The following is a 27,361-nucleotide window of genomic DNA, read 5'->3' as shown; positions in this document are numbered from 1 at the left end:
TCTCTGGCGTGGGATTTGAGACCATAGCCTTCTGATTCAGAGGTGAGAGTGCTACCCACTGAGCCACAGGCTGATGTGGGTAAGGAGAAACTGAATAAATACTCAAGGGAGAAAAGGGGCAGCTGGAAATGCCGACAAGGTCAGAGAAATTGATGGAAGGAGACCTGTGTGGAACATCAACATCAGCATGGGCCAAATGGTCCATATGTTGTAGTTTCTATATAATTCCATTTGAGGCTGAAGTCTGAATAGAGGAGGTGGCTGAAGAGATAATTGTAAATACTGACAGATATAATGAGAAATGGGTACTTGGGAATTAGGAGCAGTATTTATTCTCTGGCTCAAGTAATAGATCTAAGCTGTTGGAATTTTTATCTCCTAGCTTTTGGGACTATTTGAAGCCCTTGATTATATTACTGCCTTGTAATCATTTTTCAAGTATACAATATCCTTTACAGCATTTGTCCCCATTTACAAATCTCTGCTCCCAAAAGGATTAAGCTGCCAGGTGTGAAGGAAATGAAGCTTCTTTGAGAAAAAGCTATAAAAATGGCGAGCAAACAAATCTGACTCTCCGGTTACATCAGTGTTATTTCAAAAAATGGGAACGATACTTTCGACAAGCGCAGTTAAGTGAAGGACTGTTGGATGACGGTGAGATTTTGTATCAGAGCTTCCCCCTAAAGGAGAGGCTAGTGTTGCTTGACTTTTTAAGTTGTTTTAGTTTAATTCCTCCAAATGTTATAATTTAAATCCCCTGCTCTTAGGCCCCTTCTCTGGGCCCTGTATAAATTCTCCATTACAAATGTCCAGGCACCTCGCTCCAGGCTTCTGCGGCTCTGAAGTGGAAAATGATCAAAGCTGTGAGAGGTTCATTTGTTTCCTGATCCTCCCCATGCTCGGTGGAGATGCCGATTTCCTGCTGTGCTGCCTGAGATGAGGGCCTGAACACGGTGGGGAACTGCCGGCAAGGGCACCACAGAGCTGCTGGACTTGATTCCCCGTGCAGATGGGGGGAGGTTTACAAGTCTGTGTGGGTGTTCTCTGCAAGAAATGTGGTGCCTGCTGCTCTTGATTAACCGTGTGCGGTCCTCCTGCTGAATTTCTGATCTATGCCCCTCTCCCCACTGTCAGCGGTACTTCATAAAACTACTCCTCCGAGTCATTACCCAATTCAGCGATTTCGGAAATCGTGGTTGAGTTCACTGCACTATTCAGTAACTTTTATAAAAGCAAAGAACTGCGGATGCTGGAAATCCTAAACAAAAACAGAAACAAAAATACCTGGAAAAACTCAGCAGGTCTGGCAGCATCGGCGGAGGAGAGCACAGTTGACGTTTCGAGTCCTCATGACCCTTTGTTCTGTTGAAGGGTCATGAGGACTCGAAACGTCAACTGTGCTCTTCTCCGCCGATGCTGCCAGACCTGCTGAGTTTTTCCAGGTATTTCTGTTTCTGTTTTTGTTTCAGTAACTTTTATCCTGTGTTCCTGCCACAACGTAAAATAATAATGAAACAGAATAGAAGATTACTCTGTTATCCAATAAATGGTCACTAACCTTTGCAGTGGAAAATCTCTTGTTTTCAACACCCCAGCCCAGTTACTCTGCTACCTCTTTGTGTTCCCAGGTCAGAACCAAAAAAGTCCACTTTATAACATTGTAATGTAATACAAAGAAGCTGGTGATAATGATTATGGTGCTGGAATGTCCATTAAGTGCTTTGCGTATGGCACAGGGAATAGGGAGCACAGTGACATCTACAAAATAGACAGTAACCTCCACGCTCCCCAGCACCGGATTTGAGGGGCGGGGTACCCCAAAGATGCACTGGGGAAACCCTCTGGGGGTAAGGGTTTGCACGGCAAATTGCCCAAAAGTGCACACTTCCTCCGGACAATTGCGCTGCCCTGTTTAAATCGCAAACTTCAATTGTTCCGCCCGGGGTTAGACCAATAGTTACCCAGAAAAAGTTAGAAGAATAAAAACCTCTTCTAACTTCTGAGTAACTATTGTAAAGATCCCAACAGATCCCCCCAGGGGACTCTCCCCACAGCCCTGATCCCCCAGGGGACTCTCCCACCCTTGACTAAGCAGCACCCCGCACGGTATTCCCCACCTGCCGAACACCCATGGGATCCCCTCCCCCCACATGGGACTCCTCACCAGACGCCCCCCACCCCCCTCCCACCCCTGCGGGCCTGAGACTTACCCCCACCGACCCAACCCCCCAGCCTCCATGTCCGACCCACACCCTCCGAAATTCCAACACCCCCACCCCTCCTGGTGTCCGACACCCCCAGCTCCCCAGCCCCGCCAAATGTCCGTCCCGCTCTACCCTCCCGATGTCCGAACCCCTGTCCCCATCCCCACCCGACCTCCAAGGATCCCCCCCACCCCCCCCACCCCCAAATCCTTTTCACTTACCTTAGGTGCTTACCTTTTCCTTGGCCTGTCCATTTCAATGGGGGGGTCTTTAAATTGACCTGCTTTACGGCAGCTAGTGCTGTAAAAAAAGGGGGGGGTGGGGTGTCCTCATTCAATTCGACGGTGCTGGGCGGTGACACTGGGCTTCGGAGACGGCCGTGCTGCCGGGATCTCTCCCGGCCTGCGTCGGAAGGCGGGGTGAGACGGGCAGGGAAGAAATTTAGCGCAGGTAAGCGGGCGCGGAGTGGCAATCCGACACTGATTGCTGCTCCGAGGAAGTTACAGCCCATTGATCTAAGTTTGAACTCTCATCATCAGAATCACAAACTTACGGTATGGGAGCATCAATTGTGAAGGATTGTCTGACATTGCTTCTTTCAAACTCATAGCACAGATCCCCAAGCATTGGATTATGATATATGATCCGTGAGAATATTATGTCATCTAGATCGTATGCCACTGTGTATTGCTTTTGCCTTTTGGCACAATTAACCATTCTGTCACTCGTATATATTGCGAATTATGTTCGTTAAGCTGATGTTTTGAGAGGTCTTATCTTTCTGAACCTTAGTCAGTCTAGTTAATTTCCAATTAGAAAGAAAGGTGTGAATAAATTATTCCAATTAAATGTAATTTATGTGTGCAGGCTGACTGGGAATAATTAAAATTAAAAAATCACCAGATGCCTAAAGTACTATGGTACCAAAAGGTTAATTTCAGTGCGTCACTTTTATACCATAATCAATGATGTCATTAAACAATGTACACAAATCTCTCACAGACCAGTGGCACCATTTAACTTACATTACTTTTCCCGCTTCCTGCCCATAGAAGCCCAGAATCTGCGGTCAGTAGCAGAAGAATGGAATTTGCCGTTCATCATAGTGACAGCTGTCCAGAGACTTTTAGTGGACTTTTGGGTGAGAATATAGGACCCTGGAGATCATTTTCAGCATAGTTGTCCTCTCCGGGGAATCAGTGACATGTGTGAATAGGGCAAGAACCAAATCGGGTTAAAGAATCCTCACTGAGCCACATGAAATCTAAACAGGGAGTACAATTTAGAATATTTAATTCAATGTAAAATCATGTGTGGAAAGCAAAAGAATCAGAGGGAAGAAAGATGGGATTAAAAGAGGCATGTAATAGAGATAGAAAAATGAAAAAAAAAAAAATTTTTTTAAATCTCCAACAATAATTAAAATCTGAAGGAATGAGTCTCCATATTTGTAATTAAAAAAAAATTCAGGCCAAGAAAGATTGTTTGGCACTGTTAAAGGTATATTACACTGTTAAAAATTCACGTACACTTTAATGCGCTAACCCTAAATTTTTCTAGCAGGTTTAGTGTGTAAGTACACCAGTTTCACATCATTCCATGGATTTCAATGTCGAGCTTCTCAGAGAAGTAATGGTATAAGAAGCTTGTGGAGGAGCAGGTCAACTCTGACAGCAACTCCTGGACTTCCATGTTTAACTGAGAATGATGTTTCTCTCTGATTTACTTCATAATTAATCTCACCATTATACTTATTGCATAACCCAGGCCATTTCATTCACATCTTAATGACTTGAATGAATCCATAATCAAAGTGGAAACTTGTTCAGGTATGTCCTGGACACAAAAGGTGGGACAAATCCATTTGGAACAATTATTGCCACACCTGTCCACTCTCAATCGTTAAAAAAAGGTTAGGATGTGTCATCGGCCGTACCATCAAGTGACGCTCCCTAGTGACCTGCTCACTAATACCCAGCTTTCGCTTCATCGGGACCACAGCTCCTGACCTCATTATGGCCTTGGTCCAAAAATGACAAAAGAGCTAAACTCCAGGGGTGAGGTGAGAGTCACTGTCCTTGACATCAAGGCAGCACTTGACCGAGTGTGGCACCAAGGAGCCCAAGTAAAACTGGAGTTAGTGGGAACTGGAGGGGAAAACTCTCCGCTGGTTGGAGTCATACCTAGCACAAAGGAAGAAAGTTGTGGTTGTTGGAGGTCAGTCATCTCAGCTCCAGGATATCATTGTAGGAGTTCCTCAGGGTAGTGTCCTCAGCCCAACCATCTTCACCAGTGACCTTCCACCCATCATAAGGTCAGAAGTGGGGATGTTCGCTGATGATTGCACAATGTTCAGCACCATTCGCGATTCCTCAGATACCGAAGCAGTCCATGTCCAAATGCAGCAAGGCCTGGACAATATCCAGGCTTGGGTTGATAAGTGATAAATAACCTTTGTACTACACAGGTGCCAACATGAGAGAGTAAAATCATCAAACGTTTGACACTCAATGATATAACTATTATCAAATCTCCCATCATCAACATGCTGGGGGGTTATCATTGGCCAGAAACTGAACTAGACTAGTGGGCCAATTGGTCCAGTGGCAGTGAAAGCAAATCAGAGGTTGGGAATTCTGTGGCAAGTAACTCACCTTCTAACTCCCCAAAGCCTGTCCACCATCTACAAGTCAGAAGTCACCAGTGTGATGGGATGCTCTCCACTTGGCTGGATGAGTGCAGCTCTAATAACTCATGAGAACCTTGACACCATCCAGGACAAAGCAGCTGGATCTGCACCTTATCCACACCTTAACCATTCACTCCCTCCACCAAGGACGCACAGTGGCAGCAGGGTGTACTATATACAAGATGTTCTGCAGGAACTCACCAAGCCTCCTTAGACAGCACCTTTCAATCCTGCTACCTCTACCACCTAGAAGGACAAGGGCAGCTGGAGCATGGGGACACCACCATCTGCAAGTTTCATCATCCTGACTTGGAACTATATCGCCGTTTCTTCACTGTTGTTGAGTCAGGATCCTAGATCTCCCTCTTTAACAGCACAGTGGGTGTACCTTCAGCCCAAGGACTGCAGCGGTTCAGGAATGCCACTTGCCACCACCTTCACAAGAGCAATTAGGGATGGGCAATAAATGCTGGCCTAGCCAGCAATGACCACAGTCCATGAATGAATTTTAAAAATGTCCTTTTTTTTAGGCTTAGAATTAGCAACTAGTCCAATAGCTGTCAGCTCATGCTTTTCTCATTAGAACTCTATCTAACTCAATGCTGCAGGGTTTATCCTCGATCTGTGTTTAAGCTGTCGCTTTCTCGGCTAACACTGCTTTGGTTAATTGGCATTTGGACAGTGTCTTGCACTTATTAATCTGCCATCAATCCACTTCTTTACATTTGGATTTGTGTGTACAGAATACGTGTCTCGTTTCCTTTACATTGACTTTGCGATGCACCTGTGGTGCAAAGCTTGTTAGAACATTGATGGTATTACTCCATCATTGTCACTTTGAGCCCTGTCATAGGGAGCTCCAGACTGCATGCAGAATTATTGATAATACTAATGCATAGCACAGCAAAGGAAATATAAGCTGGAGCACAAGCAGCAATTCACAGAGATCTACCTTGCAATTTGGCATTAAAACAACCACATTATTTTAATAACTGAGGCCTATTTCATCGCAAATATTGTATATAGTCACTTGGTAGTACAGAACTTGAGTGTTGCTGAAAGACATGCTGTTGAAGCTTTTTGTCTTGCACTCATCAGGACAGATTCACAAGAATACCAAATCTCAAAAGGAACAACAATTTATACTGCATGAGAAGAGAGTGCTGATTGATTGGCAAGTGGACTCTAAATGTTAGAGGTGTTGCCATGGAGAATTCACCAGGGAACAGTTAGGCTCAGAGCTTTTGTTTAAATTCAAACCGGGCAGATCCACTCTGAGTGGTCAAGGCATTGCCACGGGGAATGAATCAAGGAATGGCTGTCCCGCAAGCTTTTGTTTAGTTGAAAAAAGCGCAATGTGTGGACATGTTCTTTCTGTTTGCAAAGGACAGGGCCCTGTGCGTGAGCCACACTGCGAGCCTGAATGATAATCTTAAATCGGTTGTCAGCGTAATTCTTAGCACCATCAGGATTGTTTAGCAAGTGCTGTCCAATCGTGGAATCACATCTAATGTTGGATGCGATGATCCGAGTTTTGCAAGCACGGGCTGGTTGAGTATGGTCAGTACTTTGCCTGTTGCGAACAGCTGGAGGGGCGCCCTGTTTGATACGATCCCCCAGTCTTTGGGATGTACGGCCTACATACCTAACACCACACTGACACTGAAATTCATATACCACATTACTCATTTGTGGGGCAGGCGGAACATCTTTTTGGCCTGACGGCAGTTGACCGCTCAGCAACACTCAAAGTTGCGTACATTTAACACATTAGGTTTTTGCCATTTGTGCTCATACAGGCTGAAGCCAACAGATTATTTTAGACCTACTGACAACAAACAAACGCAAATATTTACAGGTGTTTTTTTTCTAATGCCAAATTCAAGGGAATTTTATGAATCAAAGTCATTCTGTCTTCATGTGCAGCCCCTGCTAATGTCTGTGTTTTCAACACTGTAACGGCAGAAATGGCTTGACTTTATATTCAGCAGCTGTCCAGGCGATGATCTCATTCCCGTCCTACAGAGCAACTTGAAGCACTTGGAGTTGGAATTGATGAACCGAGGGGAATTCTGTGCCCTCAGGTCCTATGTCTTCTGATCTAACATTAACTTGACAGTGTATGACTAAACCCAGAATGTGCAATAACAGCAAACAATCCTACAGATGTGGAGGTGTGCTGATGACCTAGTCCGAATATCAACGTCATCACCTATCATGCCATATTTCACACAAATTTACTGAAGCACTAGAGAGTGGCTACTTGATTTGTGCACTTCGCTTTCATGTATATTTAATATTTATTTAAACAATGTAAGGAAAGAAAAATGAAGACTTGCCCCTTTGTTGTTTACCCTTTGACCTTTCTGCATGAGTTCAATGCGGTGTTTACATTATAAATTTAGCGTGGGTACGAAGTGGTTTCACTTCACAGTGAACAGGGGTTGCCATGAAAATTCATTGGGAATCTTCTTCCTTTGGTCTTCCGGTATGCTCTAGCCAAGATTGCAGTGAGAAGAAATGCTGTCACGGACCCTGGCACTCACTGCACGCTTGCATCGAGCAACTGCCCTGCTCTCAGCACCAGCATGGGTACTGTCAGCCAGGATACCGGGGGAATGAGTTTGAGGGATGTTACGCTGCCAAATTCATGACTCGTGAGTGAGGAGGAGTAAGCGACAGTGGCCAGAGAGGAAGGGGAAAGGTCGGCCTGGCTGCAAGCCAGAGGCAAGGTGTAGTAGTCAATTGTTCAGTTGTTCTGCGATTGATTATGTGAGTCTGACAACTGATCTATGCTCACTGTGCTCGATTGGCTATGCCTGAGTGATGACTCAGAGCAAAGTACACAGACACCACAGAAGTTACTTAGAAGCTGAACTGTAAATATTGTCCAGACCCAGACTGCTCAACAATAAATTAACAACAGCTTCCTAATGAAGTGTTTCAGTGCTACTAGTGATAGCAGTGGTGAAGGAAAGGCTGTTCTGTATGTTTTCCCTCCCTGTTATGAAACTGCCTTGCTGATTGGTATGAAGATGCCACTTAATGTAAGCTGGGAGAGGGTGGTGGATGGGAACCCTGGCATCCCTGACAGCAATGTGAGCATCTGGTGCTGCATTTATCTCACCACTTTCCTTTGGAGTTTTGTAAACTGCGGGGAGGACAGTGTAGAACTTCAAAAAGACATAGACAAGTTGGTGGAGTGGGCAGATAGGTGGCAGATGAAGTTCAATGCAGAGAAACGTGAGGTGATGCATTTTGGTAGGAAGAACATGGACAGATAATATAAAATAAGGGGTGAACTTTTGAAGGGGGTGCAGGAGCAGAAAAGCCTGGGTGTATATGTGCATAAGTTATTGAAGGTGGCAGGACAGGTGGAGAGAGCAGTTAATAAAGCATATATTATCCTGGGCTTTGTTAATAGGCGTTATAGAGGACAAGAGTAAGGAAGTTATGTTGAATTTATACAAGACACTTGTTATATCTCAACTGGAGTATTGTGTACAGTTCTGGTGCCACATTATAGGAAGGATGTGAACAAATTGGAGACAGTGCAGAAGAGGTTTACAAGAATGGTTCCAGGGATGAGAAACTTCAGTTACGAAGATAAATTGGAGATGTTGGGACTGTTTTTCTTAGAGAGAAGGCGGCTGAGAGGAGAATTGATAGAGATGTTCAAAATCATGAGGGGGCTGGACAGAGTAGATAGGGAGAAGCTGTTCCCACTTGTAACAGGATCAAGAACGAGAGGGCACAGGCAAAAAGTGATTTGCAAAAGAAGAAAATGTGACGTGAGAAAAAACTTTTTCACACAGCGAGTGGTTCGAGTCTGGAATGCGCTGTTTGGAAGTGTGGTGGAGGTAGGTTCAATCGAGGCATTCAAGAGGGCATTAGATAATTATTTGAATAGCAACAATGTGCAGGGGTGCAGGGAAAAGGCAGAGCAATGGCTCTAGGTCATAATGCTCGTTTGGAGAGCTGGTGCAGACACAATGGGCCGAATGTCCTCCTTCTGTGCCATTAAAATTCCTCCTCCCCAAATTATCCTTCCAAATTGTCCGAAAAGGAACTCGGCCCCTTCTCCTCCTGCAGATCCAGCACCCTATGACTACTCTGGGAACCCTGACTGGTGAGAGCTGAAAGCTGCCTCAAGACCTGTTCCGGTATTTGAAGGGTACCTTGAGCATGTTGGTTGTTTGTTTGACCACACATCCTGGTGGTCACACGCCATTCATTTTGGCGCTGCTGGTCTTCATTGCTTTGGTTTCTGATGGATGTCATTGGCCAAGTTTGAAGTGGGCGTCCCTTTCCTCCTGGCGGCCGCCATTTGAGTCTACTTGCAGGCCCAAAGATGTCAGGAAGAAAGTATTGTGGCAGCTCCCCAGCAATCTTGTGCAGACCTGCAGAAATATCTTCTCGAGGTTGCACATCTCATCAATGGAACAAAAGGTCTTGTAGTTGAGGAATATTCCTGGTTGATTCGGCGTGTGCAGATTGCCACGTGTGTATACAGCCCAGACACCGTGTGGGAAACCAGCCAGAGGTGCAAAGCCCAAGTATTCTCCCATTCTGACATCAGAGGTAGAGACTCTAGTTACCCACCCTATCAAACAACCCATCGGTCACCTGTCTTATGCATTGAGGGGCACCAACTGTGACTTTAGCAGAGGAAGGATCAAGGCACAAAAATGATGAGGGCAGTTGTCACTTTGGAAGTGTCAATCCAGATGGGCTATTCTGCAGTGAACGCACTTTGGTTAGTATTTTTGAATTAAGTTTTAAATTGAATGCCGTAATGGATTTGAACCTCACTTGTAGCTTGTATGAATATCATTTAGAAATACATTATTTGAAAAGAAAGCATATCCCACTTTACCGAGCAACAGAAGCATACAGGTAGCTCTCTAAGTCACTCAGGGATACTCTCCAGAGAGCTGCTGAGCTGTACAGAGGAGGAAGGTTCTACATATAATGTATAATTTGAGCTGAATTAACTCATCAAATCTGCACTGGCATTAATGCCTTTGAATTAGATTCCTGCTCCTGATCAGTATCTGTGGGTTCCAGCTGTATGTGTGGGTGTACCAGCTACAAGGGCAGGGCAGCATTACAATTGGCTGCATGTTTTCCATAGTCAAATAACTGGCCTGCCCTCACTATCAAAGCTCAGGCAGGAATAATAGACACAAAGGGTGGAGACATTGGGCATTTCCGGGGCCATAGCCAAAGAAGCAATGAACATATCTGGGATGGGAGAAAAGGAGAAACTCAAAGCAGTATGTAAAAGCAGGATGGCGGTGTTATAGAATACAATGTCACTGGGCTTGTGAACCCAAGGCCGTGGGTTCAAATCCCACCATAGCAGTTGGTGGAGTTTAGCCTTAATGAATAAATCTGGAAATTGAAGCAATCATTTTTTTGTGGTTTAAAAACCCAGCTGGTTCATACCTGCCCCTTTCCAGGAAGAAAATCTGTCTTCCTTACCTGACCTGCCTGCCTACACATGACGTTTAACTGCCCCTCTGAAATGGCCTGGTAAACCACTCAGTTCAAGGGGCAATTAGGGATGGGCACCAAATGCTGGCCTTGCCAGTGACACCCACGTCCCGTGAAAGAATAAATTTAAAAAAGGCTTCTTGTGGGGAGGGAGGGAACGCCTGTCTGACTGCAAAAACAGTGCAGGAAAAATCACCAGGATATGAAGCACAGTTGTTATACTAATCCATGTACAGACTGGTCTGTCAATACAGCCCGGGCATACATATGTTTTGTGCAAGAAGGAAATAAAATAAAACCAAACCAGGTTTTTTTCTGCAGTTAATAGCATTGTGTTCATATACAGTCTGCTTATTTCAACAAGCAATAGTTATGAAGTACCAAGTGCACAGTGTACACCGTTTTTTTCTGAGATAACCCGTCTACAATATTATCAGGTTAATTGTATGAGTAGAATGCTGTGGAGGTCATAGTGCAGTTGTGCTTGTTGGTATTGTACAAAGAAGAACAAACGTCTATTAATCATTTCTGCTCAATGCCTATTGTGCTTCAATTCACACTTAGTAAAGGGAATCTGAACTCTGTGTTGCTTGTATTATTGCAAACAGGATCCCGAGACTCTGCAGCAACACAAATACCATTAGGACCTAGAAATCCTCCGCAGGCGCCTGATGGACATTTGAGATTTGCTCAGCCTTCTTCTTTATCCTGGGATTGACTTTGGATTCATTCCAGAACCAACAGACGTTACAGGGTTAGTTGCAATGAGGGAAGCTTTTTTTGCAGGATATCCAGCTCGTGGCAACTCTGGTTGCGAAGGTACACATTCCAAATTAAAATAATCAGAGCCTCTCAGCAAATATGAATCTCAGTTGAGACTCCAACAGTAGAGAGTTTTAGACATCTCTTGGCTACAGACAAGAACAGATAATTGGCTGTGTACAGAGAAAAAAAAAACGGCCTTGCGATGTCACTGCGTAAATATTCCAGTCAATATATAAAAATGGAGATAACAAATCTCCCGACGTGCACGTATCCTGACAATGCATGTATCTTGTACACTGAAAATATAGGTGTCTTAAACTTTCTGGGTGGTAATTTTTATAGTTCGTCATTTTTACTCAGAGATATTTCTATATATTCCAGAACAAAAAAATGCAGCTGGAGGCAATTGAAAGAAGAAGATAATGTTTCATAAAAGGCGGAAGTCGAGGATGACCAACAGACTTTGCCAAAGATATAATGCTGACTTCTCTCTCACCATTCTTTGTTTCAGATCCTGGAATACTCTGTGCTTAAAATTCAATAAACAAAAAAAAAACAACAGTATAAGAGCCAACCCCATTGTGTGAGCAAAGGTTTAAAACGATGAAGAAAAACTCAGCCGGACAGGAGAATGAGTGGGTGAAGTTCCGTGATGGGAATTTAACGTAAACCTTTTGGAATAATACCGAATATTGAGAGGCAGCTGCAATAGCTGTTTGGGGAGGCGCTGGGGTAGTGGTATTGTCGCTGGACTAGTAATCCAGTATTAGTAATGCTCTGGGGACCCCCCAGTTCAAAACCTGCCACAGCAGACGGTGGATTTTGAATTCAATGAAAGTTGTTGTAAAAACCTATCTGATTTACTCCCTTTAGAGAAGGAAATCTGCTGGTCTGGCCTAGCAATGTGTTTGACTCTTAAATGCTACAAGGGCAATTAGGGATGGGCAATAAATCCTGGCCTAGCCAATAGCGCCCACACCCCATGAATGAATAAATTTTAAAAAGTTCCTGTCATAAAAGCGAATATCTAGCTTTTATGAGCCTTCCGAAGACTAACCATCAAGACACATCTCTCTAAAAAGCTGCAGTGTAATCCATTCATTAAATCTGGGTTAAGAATTTAAAAAGCTATGAAATAATAAAAGATTGTTTGGCTCATTAATCCTGTTACTTCTAACTGCTCTTGTACAGCTTGTCCTGCTGTGGCCTGTACTCAATTTATTTGCCCTGTACATGTGAAGCTTTCAAAAAGAGAAAATTATGTCCAATTTCCCCCTGACTGTAAAAGCAATCATGCATAAACTCTGTAATGCAGTTTAAACATTTTCAACAGCATTATTCAAACTTGATGGGCCACGGTCTGAGGCTGAACGAGACTTGATAAACTTTCCATCCTACTTAGACTTCAGCTGAGCTTCCATCCACATATTGCCACCATCCGGAATTACCTCCATATAACTCGCCACCTCATCGACTCAGGTGTTTACAGCACAGAAGGAGGCCATTCGGCCCATCGTGTCCATGCTGGTCAACAAGGATCTGACCACACTAATCCCATTTTCCAGCGCTTGGCCCATAGCCCTGGAGGCTATGGCAACGCAAGTGAATATCTAAATACTTCTTAAACGTTATGAGAGTTTCTGAATCAACCACCCTTTCAGGCAGTGAGTTCCAGACTCCCACCACCCTCTGAGTGAAAAACGTTTTCCTCAACTCCCCTCCTAGCCTTCTACCTCTTACCTTAAATCTATGCCCCCTGGTTATTGACCCCTATACTAATGGAAAAAGTGCCTTCCTATCCACCCTGTCTATGACCCTTAAACTTATCCACCTCAATCAGGTCCCTTCTCAACCTTCGCTGCTCCAAGAAAAACAACCTCAGCCTATCCAATCTTTCCTCATAGCTCAGACCTTCCAGCCCAGGCAGCATCCCAATAAATCTCCTCTGCACCCTCTCCAATGCAATCACATCCTTCCTATAATGTGGTAATCAGAACTGCACATAGTACTCCAGTTGTGGCCTAACCAGTGTTTTATACAGTTCCAGCATAACCTCCCTGCTCTTGTATTCTACGCCTCGGCTAATAAAGACAAGCATCCCATATGCCTTCTTAACCACCTTATCTACCTGCCCTGCTACCTTCAGGGATCTGAAGGTCCCTCTGATCTTCAGTACTTTCCAGGGTCCTACCATTCATAGTGTAATCCCTCGCCTTGTTAGCCCTCCCCAAGTGCATTACCTCACACTTTTCCGGTTGAATTGCATTTGCCACTCCTCTGCCCACCTGACCAGTCCATTGATGTCCTCCTGCACTTTATGACTATCCTCCTCACTATTTACCACCCTACCAATTCTCGTGTCATCTGCGAACTTCTTGATTGTACCCCCTACATTTAAGTCTAAATCATTTATGTACATCACAAACAGCAAGGGTCCCAGCACCGAGCCCTAAGGAACCCCACAGGAGATCGATTTCCAGTCACAGAAACATCCCTCTACCATCACCTGCTTCCTGCCTGTCAGCCAATTTTGGATCCAATGTGCCACTTTGGCTTGGATCCCATGGGCTCTTACTTTCTTGACCAGTCTGCCATGAGGGACCTTATCAAAAGCCTTGCTAAAGTCCATGTAGACCACATCAAATGCATTACCCTCATCAACACTCCTGGCTACCTCCTCAAAAAATTTGATCAAATTTGTCAAACATGAACTTCCTTTAACAAATCCATGCTGCCCTGATTAATCTGTGTCTCTCCAAGTGCAGATATATTCCGTCCCTCAGATTTCTTTCTATTAACTTCTCCACCACCGAGGTTAGACTGACTGGCCTGTAATATCCTAGTCTATCCCTTCCTCCCTTTTTTAATAATGGACAACATTGGCAGTCCTCCAGTCCTCTGGCACCTCACCTGTGGTCAGAGAGGATTTGAAAATTACTGTCAAGGCCCCTGATATCGCTTCCCTTGCCTCCCTCAATAGCCTGGGATACATCTCATCCGGGCCTACAGATATATTCACTTTTAAGGCTGCTAAACCCGCTAGTACCTCCTCTCTCTCTATGTTGATTTCCTCTAATATTTCTCAGTCCTCCACTCTGATGTCTATACCTGCATCATCCTTTTCCATTGTGAAGACTGGCACAAAGTATTCATCGAGGACTGTACCCCCGTCTTCCGGGTCCACACACAGATTCCCTCTATGGTCCCTAATTGGCCCTACTCTTTCCCTAGTTATTCTTATGCTCTTTATATATTTAAAAAACCCCTTTGAGTTTTCCTTTATTCTACCCACTAATGCTTTCTCATGCACTCTCTTAGCTTCCCTAATTTCCTTTTTAAGATCCCCCTTGCATTTTTTATACTCCTCTAGGGACTCTGCTGTATTGAACCTTTGGTGCCTGCCATAAGCTTCTCTTTTTTTTCTTAATCCTAACTTTTATATCGTTTGAAATCCAGGGTTCTCCAGATTTAGTACCTTCCCTTTGTCATTACAGGAACATATTTGCCCTGAACTCTTGCTATTTCCTCCTTGAATGCCTCCCACTGCTCTGGTACAGGTTTATCTGCAAGTAGCTGCTCCCAGTCCACTTGAGCCAAATTGTATCTCATCTTTCCCCAGTATAGAGCTTTTCTTCCCAGCCCGACCTTATCCTTTTCCGTAACTATCCTAAATCTAACTGAGTTATGGTCACTATCTCCAAAATGCTCCCCCACTGATATGCCCAAGCTCATTTCCAAATATTAGGTCCAGAACTGCCCCCTCCCTTGTTGGACTTTCTATGTATTGGCTAAAAAAGCTCTCCTGGATGAAACTTAAGAATTTTGCTCTTTCCCTCCCTTACACAGTAAAACTATCCCAGTTAATATTTGGGTAGTTAAAATCCCCTACTATTACTGCTTTATTATTCTTACACTTCTCTGAAATTTGATTACATATTTGATCCTCTCCACCTCCCAGACTGTTTGGGGGCCTATAGTACACACCCAACAGCGTGTTTACCCCTTTTGTGTTTTTTACTTCTACCCATATGGCCTCATTTGATGATCCTTCCAAGATATCATCCCTCCTCACTGCTATAATTGATTCCTTGATCAATATTGTGATCCCCCCTCCTCTTCTATCCTCCTCTCTGTCTTGTCTGAATACCCTATAACCAGGAATGTTGAGCTGCCAATCCTGCCCTTCTTTTAGCCAAGTCTCAGTTATAGCAATGATATCATACTCCCATGTGCCTATCTGTGTCCTCAGCTCATCTGTCTTATTCCTCAGGATCCTTGCATTTATATATATTCCATTTAGCCTTGCTAAACTCACTTCTTTCTTATCTAGCCTATGTTTCCTCTGCCCTTCCAGACTCACTTACTAGCATTTTAACATCTAATTCTATCTCAGCTTCTCTCCCCTCTAAACTACTTTTCAGGGTCTGCATCTTGTAGATGGTAAACATTACTGCTACTGTGCGTCGATGGTGGAGGGTGCTCTAACTGCACGCCTTCTTATGTACTCATCGATTGCTGCTTGCAATCAATAATGGGGAGAGACTGATGTAAGAATAAACAGTGATGGTTTATTGAGACATAGGGCAGAGCACCAGATCCTATGTGCTCACTCAGTAACCTCCAGAACTAGACTTACAGTTCCCAGTTCCCCGCATTGTACAGTGATTTGTCAGTTCTGTCATATGATCAGTACACTTCCATTCTCTTAAAGATACAGGGTACCTCACTTTACCACAGATCCCACCCCCTTGCCAATTTAGTTTAAATCCACCCCAACAGCACTAGCAAACTTCCCTGTGAGGCTGTTGGTCCCGTTCCTTTTCAGATGTAACCCGTCCAACTTGTACAGGTCCCACAGAAATGGCCCCAATGCCTCAGGAATCTAAAGCCCTCCCTCCTGCACCATTTGTCCCACCACACGTTCATCTGCTTTATCCTTCTGTTCCTACACTCACTACTGCGTGGCACTGGGAGAAATCCGGAGATTACTACATTTGAAATCCTGCTTTACAATTTCCTACCCAACTTCCTAAAGTCTGCTTACAGGACCTCATTTCTCTTTCTCCCTACGCCATTGGTCCCAAAATGGGCCATGACCTCTGGCTCCCCCTTCAGAATGCCCTGCAGCCGTTCTGTGGCATCCTTGACCCTGGCACCCGGGAGGCAACATACCATCCTGGAGTCATGTCTTTGGCAACAGAAGCGCCTACCTACTCCCTTCACTAAGGAATCCTCTACCACTATTACCCTTCCACACTTCTTCCTCCCCCACTGAGCAGCTGGACCACCCACAGTGCCATGGCCTTGGCTCTGGTTGGCCTCCACAGAGGAACCGTCACTCTCACCGTTTTCCAAGACCGAAAAACAGTTTGCGAGTGAGCTGCACTCGGGGGATTCCCTCACTACCTGCCTGGTCCCCTGCTGCTGTCTGGTGGTCACCCGTTCCCTCTCTGCTTGTACTTCCTTAAGCTGTGGGGTGGCCACATCTTGAAACGTGCTATCCATGAACCTCTCAGCCTCGTGAATGCACCGTAGTGCCCCCAGCTGCTGCTCAAGCTCCAAAACCCAGAGCTTGAGTTGTTCCAGTCGGAGGCACCTCCTGCACACATAGTCATCCAGACCACCAGGAGCGTCTAGGATTTCCCACATAGCGCAGGATGTGCAAATCATGGGACTGAGCTCCCCAGACATACCTTAACTGAATAGAATATGGGCCCTTGCTTTTATTGTACCCTTACTCCCTGTCCTGGGGTCCTCCTCTCGCACTCTTCTCTAGGCGCTGCTGACTACTTGTCCCAGGGTCCTCCTCTTTTACTCTCCTCTAGGTGCTGCTGACTGCCTGGCCCAGGGTCCTCCTCTCGCATTCTCCTCTAGGTGCTGCTGACTGCCTGCCTTGGGGTCCTCCTCTCACACTCTTCTCTAGGCGCTGCTGACTGCCTGGCCCAGTGTCCTCCTCTCGCACTCTCCTCTAGGTGCTACTGACTTTTTTTTTTGTAAAAATATACTTTATTCATAAAAAATCTTCAATCACATTCCAAACCATTTCAAAAACAACATTACAAGGGTACAATCCAGGTTAACCTTTTACAAAATGTATCACCAGGTGCATCAGTACAAACAATATTACAATCATTTACAGCCTTTCATTTTGATCTGTACAGCCCGAGGGGCTCTAAACAGTTCCCAGTCTCTCGGTGCGCTGTGGTAGAAAGGTCTTAGACAGCGACCCTTCCCCATTGCGCCTTTGCGGCAGCTGCCCCAAGCTTTAGTGCGTCCCTCAGCTGACTGCCTGACCCAGGGTCCTCCTCTCGCACTCTCCTCTAGGCGCTGCTGACTTTTTTTTTGTAAAAATATACTTTATTCATAAAAAATCTTCAATCACATTCAAAACCATTTCAAAAACAACATTACAAGGGTACAATCCAGGTTAAACTTTTACAAAATGTATCACCAGGTGCATCAGTACAAACAATATTACAATCATTTACAGCCTTTCATTTTGATCTGTACAGCCCGAGGGGCTCTAAACAGTTCCCAGTCTCTCGGTGCGCTGTGGTAGAAAGGTCTTAGACAGCGACCCTTCCCCATTGCGCCTTGGCGGCAGCTGCCCCAAGCTTTAGTGCGTCCCTCAGCACGTAGTCCTGGACTTTGGATTGTGCCAGTCCGCAACAATCGGTCGGGGACAACTCTTTGTGCTGGAAGACCAACAAGTTTCGGGCAGACCAAAGCGCGTCTTTCACCGAGTTGATGATCCTCCAGCTGCAGTCGATGTTTGTCTCGGTGTGTGTCCCTGGGAACAGCCCGTAGAGCACAGAGTCCTGTGTCACAGAACTGCTCGGGATGAACCTCGACAGCAACCACTGCATCTCTCTCCAGACTTTCTTTGCAAAGGCACAATCCACAAGGAGGTGAACAACGGTCTCTTCCCCACCACAGCCACCTCGAGGGCAACGTGCAGAGGGGGTGAGACTCCTGGCGTGTAGGAAGGATCTGACGGGGAGGGCCTTTCTCACCACCAGCCAAGCTACGTCTTGGTGCTTGTTGGAAAGTTCTGGCGATGAGGCATTCTGCCAAATGACTTTGACAGTCTGCTCGGGGAACCATCCCACAGGGTCCACCCTCTCCTTTTCCCTCAGGGCCTCTAGGACGTTACGTGCTGACCACTGCCTGATGGACTTGTGGTCAAAGGTGTTTTTCTGCATAAATTTTTCCACCAGGGACAGGTGGTACGGCACGGTCCAACTACTTGGAGCGTTCCGCGGCAGCGTGGCCAGACCCATCCTTCGCAACACCGGGGACAGGTAGAACCTCAGCACGTAGTGACACTTGGTGTTTGCGTACTGAGGGTCTACGCACCGCTTGATGCAGCCACACACAAAGGTGGCCATCAGTATGAGGGCGATGTTGGGCACGTTTTTTCCCCCTTTATCTAGAGGCTTGTACATCGCGTCCCTGCAGACACGATCCATTTTCGACCTCCAGATAAAGCGGAAGATGGCTCGAGTGATCGCCATCGCGCAGGAGTGTGGAATGGGCCAGACCTGCGCCACGTACAGCAACAGCGAGAGTACCTCACACCTGATGACCAGGTTCTTACCCGCAATGGAGAGGGAGCGTCGCTCCCACATGCCCAGTTTCCTTTTCACCATAGCCACTCGCTCCTTCCAGTTTCTAACGCATGCCCCGGTCCCTCCGAACCATATCCCCAGCACCTTCAGGCCGTCAGCCCTGACAGTGAAGGGGACAAAGGATCGGTCAGCCCAGTTCCCAAAGAACATGGCCTCGCTCTTCCCACGATTTACCTTGGCTCCCGAGGCCAGTTCGAACTGGTCGCAGACGTGCATCAGTCTGCGCACCGACAGCGGATCCGAGCAGAAAACGGCGACGTCGTCCATGTACAGGGAGGCTTTTACCTGAGTGCCTCCACTGCCTGGGATCGTCACTCCTCTTATGCCCGGATCCTTCCTGATGGACTCGGCAAAGGGTTCTATGCAGCACACGAAAAGGACAGGCGAGAGAGGACAGCCCTGCCTGACTCCAGATTTAATCGGAAAGCTATCTGTTTCCCACCCATTGATTGAGACTGCGCTACTGATGTTAGTGTAGAGCAGTTGGATCCAATTTCGAATTCCCTCCCCAAAGCCCATTTTGGAGAGCACATCCCCCATGTAGGTGTGCGATATTCTGTCAAAGGCCTTCTCCTGATCCAGGCTGATGAGGCAGGTATCCACACCCCTGTCCTGTACATAGGCAATCGTATCCCTGAGCAGCGCCAGGCTGTCAGAGATCTTCCTGCCTGGCACAGAGCAGGTCTGGTCAGGGTGAATCACCAATTCCAGAGCGGATTTGACCCGGTTGGCGATGACCTTGGACAGAATCTTATAGTCCACATTCAACAGTGAAATGGGTCGCCAATTTCTAATTTCCTCCCTTTCCCCCTTGTGCTTGTAGATGAGGGTGATGATGCCTTTCCTCATGGATTCTGACATGCTGCCGGCCAGGAGCATACTCTCGTACACTTCTAGCAGGTCTGGGCCGATCAAGTCCCACAGAGCCGAATACAACTCCGCCGGCAGGCCGTCGCTTCCGGGGGTTTTACTCTTCTCGAAGGACTCGAGGGCCTTAGTCAGTTCGTCAGGAGTTAGCGGTTTGTCTAGGCTCTCCCGCGTACTGTGGTCTAAGACCTCCGTGATAGAGGACAGGAAGGACTGGGAGGCCGTGCTGTCCGTGGGCTTCACGTCATACAGTCCGGCATAAAAGGATTTGCTGATCCTCAGAATGTCGGACCGTGATGACTTTACTGAGCCGTCTTCTTCCTTCAGGCTGCTGATCACAGAGCGCTCTCTGTGTACCTTTTGGAAGAAGAAACGTGAGCACGTCTCATCCTGCTCCACGGAGCGGACTCTGGAACGGAAGATGATCTTGGAGGCCTCCGAGGCAAAGTGCGAGGCTTGCTGGCCCTTCACCTCTTGGAGCTCCTCCTTGACATCGACCCCCATCGACTGCAGCCGGAGCAGATTCTGCATCTTTTCCTGGAGTCGGGACATTTCCCTCTGTTCCTTTCTAGCTTTCTGGGTGCCTTTGCGGATGAAAAACCTCTTGATGCTTCCCTTGATCACTTCCCACCAGTGTGTCAGGGACTCAAAGAGGGGTTTCACGGTTCTCCAACCTTTGTAATCCCTCTTGAGCTCCTCAATGTTCTCTGAAAAACCTCCAGCCGCTCAGCCCCTTGTGCCGGGCCGTACACGTTAATTAACCGGAGTGGAGCGTTCTTGTACATTACGTCTGCTACCAGGAGTCGCCCGCCCACCACCTCCTTGACCTCGGAGACGGTGAAGTTGCCTCCCCGCAGCAGAATACCCAGGCCGGAGGAACGAGAGTCGTTTCCGCCCGACCAGATCGATGGCCCGTGGGACCACCATCGTGACCATTGCCTGTAGGAGCTGAGGTGCGGTATCGCACACTCCTGCAGAAACAACAGGTCAGCTTTGACCTTGGCTAGGTAGTCCAAGGTCGCAACACATCGCGTAGTAGATTTAATGCTACGCACATTTATGGATACAATCTTTAAACCCATATTAAAGCATTTATTCTCCTACCAAACCCACTGTCTCTGAGAGTCCCAGACCTTTAGTCTGCTCCTTCATACCCGTAGTGAGCTCAAATTCCTTCACTTTGGATGGGCTGAGGTAGATCTCCTTGGCCGTGTTCTGCTCCAGTGGCATCTGGAGGTTCACGTAGTGAGCGGGTTTTGAGATGACCTTTGCTGGAGAAGCTTCTCCAAAACTCACCCCCTCTGGGGGGTTGCTGTTCCCGGCTTCCTGGAGCTGGGGTGCGATGATTGCCTCACTGCTCCCAGATTCCAGGGGCTGTGGTGCACTGGCCTCCTCAGGTTGCAGGCAAAGTTGGGGTGCGCTGGGCTCCTTGTTGTCTCCAATTTTCTGGAGCTCGGGTGTCTCGTCCTCCAACGCCCTGGAGCTTTGCCGCCTCTTCTGTCGGTGCCGCTCTGGCACTTCATCATCCGAAGAGCTGCTGCCCTTGTCATCCGTGTCGGATGGGAGACGCCTCTTGCCGCTTCTCTGGGAAACGCCTTTGCTTCTTCTTCGCTCCCTCTTACTTTTCTTGTTCTTCACCGTCCGCCACTCCCCCTGCTGCTTCTCCACTGCTGCCTCCTCCTCCATTGATTCGCTGTCCTGAGGGCTGGAAGGTTCAGGGGGTAGTGCTGTTGATTGGCTCTCTGTTGCCTCAATCTCTTTCTCCACCTGGTCTCTCTCTGTGTCCTCCTTTGTCCCGTTGAGCTCCCTGGGGGCCTTGGTGGTTGGAGTGACACGGAACCTTTCTTCTGCTTCCCCCTGGTCGGCTTTGGCTGCCTGTGCGTAAGTACGGCAGCGTTTGGGGCAGGTCCTGTAGAGGTGACTTGCCTCGCCACACAGGTTGCAGCACTTGGCCTGTTTGCAGTCTTTTGTCTGGTGCCCTTCCTGTTTGCAGATCTTGCAGAGGGAGGCGCTGCAGTTGGCCGCCACATGTCCAGCCTTGCCGCATGAGCGACAATGCTTGGGTTGCCCAGCGTAGACCAGGTAGCCACGGTTTCCCCCGATAGCGAAACTGGAAGGAGGGTGGAAAATGGCTTCCTTACCATCGGTCTTTAGCGTGACCTTAAACAGGCGTTTGCCTGTCCAGATCCCCAAGTCGTCTCGAATCTCAGTGCCGCTCCCCACCTTATCGAAGTACCTGGTGAGGAAGGTGACCACGTCGGCGACAGGGACGAAGGGGTTGTACACATGCACCATCACCTCACGTTCCCGTTGCAACGGCAGAGAAAAGTGCGGCTCCGCCGTCAGGATCTTCATCTCCGGCAGGTCTCTCTTCTCCTCGAACACCCTCAGGAGCCGGACGCAGTCTGCCACTCGCTTGAACGTCACGTCAAAATAACCACCTTTGCGGGAGTCATGCAGGGTGAAGATCTCCGTAGCTTGGAAGCCGCACGCCTTCAACAGGATCCTCCTGGTGAAGAAGCCCCGATCCATAGGTGATCCTCCTTCGTCGCTGTGGTTCACCGTGACTCGGACGGTGATAGGTAACCCACGGTATGGATTTGGATTGCGATTGGTTATCGCCCTTCCATCCCGACCTTGCCTTGGCAGGACCATGGTGTCGCCCCTGCAACACTACACTTGATCTTAGCCAAAAGGCCGAGAAGCGAGAGTTTAGAAACACTCACCAACACGACTCCAGTGAAACTTCCACGCTTGACATTTTATAAACTTAGTCTAGAGTCTGTCTAATGTTTTATGAAAGTAAACATTGCTTTGGTGCTTTTCTTTTTTTTAACATTCATTGGATGTGGGTGTTGTGTCACAGGCTAGGCAAGACCACCCCTAATTGCCCCTTATTTATGGGGCATTTAAGAGTCAACCACATTGTCACATATAGGCCAGACCAGCTAAGGAGAGCAGGTTTCCCTCTCTAAAGGGCTTTTTAGTGAACCAGATGGGTTTTTTTACAAAATTAATTTCATGATCATCATTAAACTTTTAACCCAGGTTTTTATTAAATTTAAATCCCACCATCTACTGTGATGGGATTTAAACCCAGTTTCCCAGAGCATTACCCTGGGTCTCTGGATTAGCAGTCCAGCATCAATACTGCTACGCCACTCACTGCACCACTGCCTCCCCATCTGCTGTCAATAAAACAAAAGCTGGTGGCTGAGGGGAGGTTTTTAATGTGATGCAAGTGTGTGATGAAAAATATTGCAGGTAGAATGCAAGTCACAGAGAAGTTCAACCCGCAGTATAACTCAGATCTTGCTGGCTGAGCCTTGCACACTATAAGAACTGGTCTCAGACCAACAGTGCAATGTAATAACAGCTTTATTTAGAAGAGTAATTTTAGCACTGTCCCCAATGAGGGGAGTGTGGGTCAGAGTTAGTCACTGGGACCCTGATTCTCCAGTAGTGCTTTCTTCAAGTGTGACTTCCCTGATGGAGAGTTTACCCGATAGCAGACAAGACTAATCTTTCTTTAAAATGTTTATCTTGACAGCTGGCCTTATCTAGTCAAAGAAGTGAAGTCTTATTGACTTCAACATAAACTCAGGTCTGCTTAAATTGACAGGTTTTTTCCTCAGTTCCCAGCAGAATGAGTGGTTTGTGTTACTTTTTGCTTATGTCAACTATAGTATAAGGGTATTTGGCATAGCAAGGGTTAATGTGGGACTGGGAAACACTACTGCCCACAATGTGATGGAAAAAGACACATGACCTGAGGCTACGGGTCGGTTGAGGTCTGCACAGAGACCTGTGTAGAAGCAAGCATGGAGTTAGTTCATAGCTTGGGCTGCACTCTGTATATAATGTACATAGTCAGGTGTTACCAATAAACAGCTAATGTTCAATCACACAAGACTCAGAGCCTCTTTGTGAGGCCTACTGAACATACAACATCAACATCCACCCAGATAGTCAAACTCCCACACCCTCCTGATTGACTTTTGCCACCCTCACAATTCAACGCACGATATGATGAAGCATCCTGAAAGATGGTGAGTATGTTTTGAAGGAAGATGGCCTCAGCTCTGGGGGTGGGTGGAAGGTGGAGGGCTGGGGCAAGGGTGAGGGGTTGGGGGTAGGGTGGGAGGGATGGGGGAAGGGTGAGGGGGTGGAGGGGATGGGGTGCTCCCTTTCATGTAGGTTTCTTTTCCTTGCATCCTCCCCACTGCTTTGCAATGCATTCCTGTCAGCAGTAGCATGGCTCGGTGGTCTGAGGTGTGGGATGTAGGCTCCAGTTATTTCAATGGTGTGGGTTTGGATCCCATTGCAGCCATCGATTAAAGCAAAATACTGCGGATGCTGGAAATCTGAAATAAAAACAGAAAATGCTGGAAAAGCTCAGCAGGTCTGGCAGCATCTGTGGAGAGAGAAACAGGGTTAACATTTTGATTTCATGTGGTTCTGAAGAAGAGTCATATTGGACTCGAAACGTTAATTCTGTTTCTCTCTCCACAGGCCTTGCCAGACCTGCTGAGCTTTTCCGGCATTTTCTGTTTTTATTTCAGCCAGTGATTACTTTGGCTCAGTCTATAGCACTCTCATGCCTGAGTCTGGACTGACGGAGTTGTGCACAGATATACAGCCTATGCTCCAGTGCGGTACTGAGGAAGTGCTGCACTGCTGGAGGTGCTGTCTTTGCAGATGGGACGTTAAACCAAAGCCTCATTGGCCTGCTTGGGGGGAATCTAAAAGATCCCATGACACATTCTTGAAGAGGTACAGGGGAGTTCTCCCTGGTCACTATTTATCTGTCAATCAACATCACATAAACAGATGATCTGGTCATTGTCACATTGCTGTTTGTGGGATCTTGCTGTGCGCAGATTGGCTGCCACGTTTCCTACAATACAACAGTGACTGCACTTCAAAAGTACTTCATTGGCTGTGAAGCACTTTGAGACATCCAGGGCTGTGAAAAGTGCGATATCAACACGAGTTATTTTATCGCATCAAGTCAAAGGGAAAGTGTTTATGTTGAACAAATTGGAGTAGAGTAATTCAAAAGAAAGAACCTGCAATCTCTTCACAGGCAACAAATTGCTTTTGAAATGTAGACACTGTTGTTATCATTGCAAAAGTAGCAAAACAGTAAGGCCCACACATAGGAAACAAGATAACTGACAAATTAATCAATTAGTCAATTTTAGGGTGGCCAAAAATGCAAAATCTGTTTTGAAAACAATCACGGTATTTTTTACATTGACCTGAACAGGCAGGTGGAACCCTGCTTTAACGTCTCACCTAAAGAGAGATGGCACCTCTGACAATGCAGCACCCTCTCAGCGCTGCGCTGATGAACCAGCCTCAGTTATGCACTTGAATCCCGAATGGGACTTGAACTCTCTGCCCCAGGGGTGTGAGGATTACTAGTGAGTCAAAAATACATGCACTGACTAAATGATGTTTTGTGAGACGTGCTTTATGTCGGCCCCATCAGTCATGTGTTGTGATTTTGCAGCAGAAATTGTATTTCATTTGCAAGAAGGCTACCAAGGTCTACATCTTAGGTAATAATCCCATAAAGTGAGTAAAATTGGACCATTGATTGGGTGACTGCTTTGCAAACATCTCCTTTCAGCCCACAGGCAGGACCCTGAGCTTCCTGAGCCTGTATTTAAATTCTCCACCATTCTCTCTCTCTCTCTCTCTGACATCTCTATCATCAGACATCTACAGTGTTCCAATGTAACTCAACATAAGCTCAGAAACAGCACCTCATCTTTCTACAGCCTACTGGACTCAACATAAAGTTCAACAATTTCAGACATTTTGTATCCTTTTCTTTGTATATTTTAGTCTTACTTTAGTTTATCTTTTATTTTTGTTGTATTTTATTTTCTTATATTCGAACGGCAGTGGCCCATCATTCTGCCATTTGAACCTCCTCTCAGCACATCTTTTGTTTCTTTATCTGTCCCTTTACCGCTCTCTTTGACCTTCGATACAAACATAGAAAAACAGAAGCAGGAGTGGGTCATTCAGCCCCTCGAGCCTGCTCCACCATTCAATATGGTCATGGCTGAGCCTCTATCTCAAAGCTGTACACTATCAACTCTTCTGTCATTTAATCTCCCCCGCCTTCCACCCTATCACACACCTTCCCTTTTATTCTTTTTCCCCCTTCCCCCCTTTCACCTGCTTAAAACCTATGACGTCTCTAACTTCTCCTAGTTCTGATGAAAGCTAATTGACCTGAAACGTTAACTCTGTTTTTCTCACCACAGACGCTGCCAGACCTGCTGAGTGTTTCCAGCATTTTCTGCTTTTGTTTCAGATTTCCAGCAGCTGCAGCATTTTGCTTTTCTTTCTTCTTCTTTTGATGTTGTAGCCATCATTGTTGGGAGATCTTGTGGCTCTGCTTCTGAGCGAGAAGCTCTGGGTTCAAGTCCCACTCCAGGACTTGGTGGCTACGGAAGGGACATTCATATTGTGGCCAAAGAGGTTGAGTATCAACTTATGAATCCTTCCAATGCATGCTGTGAGAATGGGTGTTATTTTAAAAATATTTTTGGGGAATATTGCATTATTCTGTGAAGAAGGCTGCGTGTGTGCATGTGCATGCGTGTGTGTGTGTGCATGTGTGTGTGCGTACATGCGCATGTGTGCGTACATGCGTGTGTGCGTACATGTGTGTGTGTGTACATGTGTGTGTGCATACATGCATGTGTGCATACATGCGTGTGTGTGTACATGCGTGTGTGTGTACATGTGTGTGTGTGTGTGTAAATGATTTGATTGAACTGGGGAAAAGTTACTAGAAGCAGGTTGCTGGGAGGTTTAAGACATGAAAGGATAGAGGTGTTAGGTGTGTATTTGTAATGAGATATTATGGTAGGGTTGAGGTACAATTAGAATAGGTTGGAACTAACATTTGCATTTTAGATAAGTTGAGAGTTCGTTTGAATATCAAAGAGAAGTCAGAGGTGCCAAGGAACATTTTTGCATCTCACAGGAGTTCCATGGGTAAAAAAAAGAGGGTATATTACATTTTATTGACCTAAAGGCAGAGATAAAGTAGAAACATGAAAGCTTTTATACTTGGAAGGATTTGAGTTTCAAAGAAATGTGAGAACAATGGAACCTGAGATGAAAGGGGGGAAAAGGTATTTTAGAGTTACTGTGGAGAGCTTAGTTGTTGGCTGTTGGTTGGCGGTTGGCTGTTTGCTGTGTGAGTAAAATCTCCTGGAAACAGCTCTAAACTGGGAGAAGATGCAGTATGAATCAACCATCAGTCAAGCCAGAAAAGCTTTGGGCTGAAAAAAGCAGACTTGTTCTGATGTTCTGTGTTCTACAGCAGAGTGGAAGAGGGTTTAAGAGTCATGTGGTATGCCTTTATTAAAGCTACAGCAGTTTGCCTTGGGAAATATTACTAGATTTTTTTTAGCTAAACATCTATAAGGGAGTTTTGCCTGGAAGGTGTTTACTTGTGGGTCTGACCAAGTAGGGAGTCTTTTAGGGGGGATGATTTGTAAGACTAAGTTTAACTGTGTAACTGTAATCTTATGTGCTTGAGGTTTCTTTTCTTCTTATTAATGAAACTTTTACTTTTAATTTTTTAAATCCCACAAGTGTTACCTGACTTCTTGCTGCTGAGATCAGTACGTTTTCTTCTCATTTTCAGAATACAAAATAAAAGAGATTTGGTTTACTCAGCA

At 46.2% G+C, this 27,361-nt stretch overlaps 1 protein-coding gene across 1 annotated transcript in view; it reads left to right on the top strand.

The window, feature by feature from the left end:
- Nucleotides 1-1,389: 1,389 nt before the first annotated feature.
- Nucleotides 1,390-27,361, top strand: part of lyrm1 (LYR motif containing 1) — an 862,750-nt gene continuing 836,778 nt past the window's right edge. Inside the window, exon 1 of the mRNA XM_078559115.1 lies at nt 1,390-1,442. The gene's annotated coding sequence lies outside the window, so the exon portion shown is untranslated. The remainder of the gene's footprint in view (nt 1,443-27,361) is intronic.

This window comes from Cetorhinus maximus, chromosome 15, assembly GCF_964194155.1.
Source record: "Cetorhinus maximus chromosome 15, sCetMax3.hap1.1, whole genome shotgun sequence".
Lineage (NCBI taxonomy): Eukaryota > Metazoa > Chordata > Chondrichthyes > Lamniformes > Cetorhinidae > Cetorhinus > Cetorhinus maximus.
This window is presented reverse-complemented; position numbering and strand designations above follow the sequence as displayed.